This window comes from Rhipicephalus microplus, unplaced genomic scaffold, assembly GCF_043290135.1.
Source record: "Rhipicephalus microplus isolate Deutch F79 unplaced genomic scaffold, USDA_Rmic scaffold_31, whole genome shotgun sequence".
Classification (NCBI taxonomy): domain Eukaryota; kingdom Metazoa; phylum Arthropoda; class Arachnida; order Ixodida; family Ixodidae; genus Rhipicephalus; species Rhipicephalus microplus.
The window spans coordinates 480,937-485,253 of NW_027464604.1; the positions used below are offsets into that span (position 1 = coordinate 480,937).

General features: G+C 43.0%; 1 long non-coding RNA gene across 1 annotated transcript; it reads left to right on the forward strand.

Moving 5' to 3' along the window:
- The first annotated feature begins 532 nt into the window (after positions 1-532).
- LOC142786755 (uncharacterized) lies at positions 533-4,094 on the forward strand. The gene is made up of 2 exons (XR_012889144.1): positions 533-1,136; positions 2,109-4,094. It is a non-coding gene; the product is annotated as an uncharacterized LOC142786755 (long non-coding RNA).
- Positions 4,095-4,317: the final 223 nt, after the last annotated feature.

A 4,317-nucleotide genomic window follows, 5' to 3' on the forward strand; every position in this document is an offset into this window, starting at 1 on the left:
ACTGTTACTCTCCGAAAAGACCAAGCGGAACAAGATGGCCGACTTGTTCGAGAATGGGGGAGCAACTGTATTCATCTTAAGTTGGTAAGGGAGCAACGGAAGGAGGAACCGCTGCAAATGCTCTCGTCACGCAACGGTTACTCCCCGGCAGGACACCGCACACAAATATGCATGCCGCCCACATTGATATTCATGGGCCAGATTATTGTTTGTTCTGTGTGCCAAGCTTCACCAAACCAAAACAGTGATTTATTTTAGCATCCGTAGATAATAAGATAGCAGCGCTGGCTGAACACAAAAGGCCTGAGAATACAGTACGGCAAATACCTAACACACGCAGCAGCAGAATGGAGAGTTGGCACGTCAAAGCGGACCGAACGCCGAAACACGTGCAAAACAACAATAAAAAAAGCCTAGACACGCCGTTCGTCCGCGAAGTAAGGGCGTCAAAGTCGATCAAGCACCGAAACACGTGCATAAGGAGCCCCCCACCCAGATATATCGGAGAAAAAAAAAAAAAAGCGGACCCAGACGCGCTTCTCATCAGCCATACACTTAGTAGCACGCTTCACCGTGTAGTTTGAGGGCAGAATGACAAGTCTGTGCCATCTGCGCCCGCACGAGAAGTGTGGCGCTAGCGTAGCAAACGATGTAAATTACAAACTAATTTTTATTCAGTGTTTATGTTGACTAGCACTAAATAAAAATTACACTCAACTTTTTATATTTATTTATGAGTTTTAGTGTACCTCAGTTTTTTTATTATAATTGTATTAGGAAAACACACTGAAATTATTGCGCTGACGCCTGAGCTGCCACTGCTCGACGTTTTTTTTTTTTTTTTTCTCGGCGCAACTAGGTTCGCGTTCGCACTACTTACTCATTTTCATATGGTCTGTGGTTGGCGAGCACATGGACGTGCTAGCTTGTGAGCTATGTTTTAATCGTGTGTGTGTGTCGCAGATTTGCGTTTCTACTTATTCGTGATGAAGGTTAGTGTATATTTATCTTTATGGAGCGCGAAGTAGTTGTGGATTTTGCTGCTGGGTGGAACAAACACATCGTAAACACGTCTTCAGCTATCTGCAAGCCTGTTCGCTCGTCGGACAAAGGACTGTGCATGCATCAGCGTGCAGGTGAGTGGCATTTCCAGCAACATTTAATGCTCTTACAATACAGTGTTGAGTGGTTGCGCTATTGAAAGAGAAATGATTTGCTCTTATTCACCGTATCCATTGCTAGCCGTATCGGACTAAATTACCTCTATTACCGCCTGCATACCCTCTTGCTTCCCCTGTCACCACTGCAGTGCCAGTGTACTTTTGCAGTTAAAAGTTCATTTCCGCAACACTACCTCGCTTGAAAAAAACATTGGGGCGGGGTTGTAGCTGCATTCATACTGGCACTTTTCTACCATTGGCTTTATGTAATGTTAACGGCTGAGTGTTGGGGCCTTGGGCCGCATTTTTTAGAGATGTAAAGTGTATGTAAATCAGTAAGTGAACAAATCATTGTCGCATCACTTCACTGGCATAGCCAGGCGGTTGCGCACTGAATTTTTTTAGGCCGGGCGTAGGGAGCCCAAATTGACGACCATATTCGCTTGCCCGGCCTATTCAGATAAGCGGACCCCCCCCCCCCCCCCCCCTCCCCGCACGCCTAAAAAAAATCTGCCCACATCACTGCGTCACTTGCTTCACCTCTGCGCTGAACGTACTATTTTATAAGCGCACCATCAAGCGAGCAGTTTACATATTGACAGAACAATTGGAGGAGGAATGACCCAAATCTTTCAGATTTCTTTAGTGATACAAAACCTTAGCAAAACTGAATATTGTAAAAGACAATCATAAATGCTGTATGTTCTCGTTAGCGCTGTCATTATTTTGCATCATGAAATCTTTGTGCGCTGTGAAAACTTGGCATGCCGTTGAAGTCACATATCGACGTTAATACCAATCGACGAAAATTTCGACAACCTCAATAACGCCGTTTGGGATTTGCCGCATGCACATAATTAGGCTGATTCCCACTTGGCTGTTCTTAACCTGACTTCACTGCTACCAAATGAAACAATATTTGATGCATGTCTTTTACTTTTTTTTCAGGGATATGACACAAATTTGGTTATACTGCAAATAAAGATGTTCCCAACGATGCTAAAGTACAGAAAGCAAGTGAATTTTGGTAAGTGCAGACTTTTTGTACTACGTATATGAAAGCATCGCTTTTTAGGGGCAAACTGTGCATGTGTGGGCCAGAGAATAGTTCATTATGCCACATGGTTACACTGGCACTGACAATTCGACATGGCTCCGCTGGCCCGTGTGTGTGCTCACACTGTTACCGTTAAGATAAAATGTTTATGTTTTCATTGCAGGGATTGCTGTTTGTACTAAAAAGCCAACTGCCAAGATTTGTTTATGCTGGTACTCCTAAAAGTATGCTTTCCCTATTTACATGGATTTTGGCTTGCACAAAGCATAACACTTGGGCCTAGATTCACAAAGCTGTCCATGCGCAGGCCTTCATAACAGCGTTTCTTGACTTGCCTTTACCCTGTTTTCTGCAGATGTTTCGTGGGTTTAAAAGTGCCACAGCATGTTGACCTCCCACACTCTGAAATATTCGCGTTCAAAGTTCCGCAAGAGTGGGCTTAACTTTCTTGTGCACCTCTTTGCTAGTCCAAGATACTGAAGTGTTATGCTCTTACTAGAGGTGGCAGTGTTTCTAATGTTTGTATTTCCATCACATTGACCAAGTATGCGATCTTGGCTTGACTGGTAGCACATCCTCAACAAATGTCTTTGTGGCACATGTAGAAGGCAGTACAAAATAAATAGGCAGACATTCACACCAGGAGCTAACTTCTAATAATGCTTTTTTTTTTTTCGGAAACGATGGTGTGCTTATTCCAATTTGTCTAACAAGCAGTAACCTGTTTGGCTGTGAACCAACAAGACGTTAAACTAATGAAAGCTTCACATCTTGTTGCTCTCAAATATATATGTATTGGCAAGCTATCTGTGACACTGTCAAACAAAAAATCAGAATATCTGTGCATGCCTTAAGATATATTGCTTCGTTTACATATCTCGTGGCTGTGACTCGTCAACCGAGTGAACGAATGCACCCTAGTTTTCTAAATTTAAAGCATTTTTTGAAGGTAGCACGGTCTACATTTATTTGTCTATAGTTTTGTCCAGCCGTTTGCGTCAGGTACAAAGAAATATACTGAAGATTATCATGTAGCCTCTGCAAATGGTTGTTTTCAAGCAGGCTTTGCATGCTTGGCTTGTGCCTACAGGTATTGCACAATTCAAGACGCAGCAGCGTATGATAGAACAGTAGAATCGAGAGCAACTATGTGCACGAGCTAAATAAGTATTTTAACATGAGCGGACAGTACGTGTTATTTGCCACACACAAGACCTCATTTAGAATGACCATTGGTGAATGGGCTCATAGAAATGTCACTCAGCTGTGTATAGGAAACAAGTTAACTGTACCTAAGGGTATCTTTAACTGCTACAAATATGCCTTGTTGAGGTGCTGCACATTTTCTTCCAGAATATTGCTGTCTGAGACATCATGTGAAGAGCGTCTACCACATCAGCATTTATATGGCTTGCCAAGTAACGTTTGGCCGAACCTTCCTTTTTTCACATTTCGTTTTGCAGCAGACATCCTAGAATGTAAGCGCTGCTGCAGTGTGTGTGACTCATTGTTATGAATTGATTCTGGCATGTTTAACCTCACACTTCTATTTTTTTATTTTTAACCGCAGGCATATGTGAAGCAATGAGATGCTTCACATATGCCTGCGGTGACTTTCTGCTGCGCTAGCCTGATGGAAACACCAGCTGCGAAACTTGAGTTCTTCAGAATTGGAGAAGTTGCCCTTCTCTCACCAATGATGACACAGACTGCCCTATGCTAGAAATTCAAGATTGTTTTTCCACGGATGACGCAGAAAACCTTTGATGTATTATGGTGTTTGTTTAGTGCTGGCTGTGGTGTGGCGAAGTCTACTTTTACGTGTGGTCACACGTCGCCTCATAAAAAGAACAATAAAGCATTTATTTTCCTTTCAATATTGTCCACTTTTTGCGTTAGAAGCACCCAAGCAGTGCTCTTCCAAGGAGCTCTCGCCATGTGTTAAGCGTGTGACAAGCATACTCGAGATAAATACTCATTTCCCCAAGGAGTAACTGGAAGCATGTGCAGTTGGTTTTCAGAGAGTAACTGCGAACACGTGGGAGGAACGGTAAAGAGTAACTGTTGCTCTTAGAAGAGCAACTGGTGGGAGTAATGGTT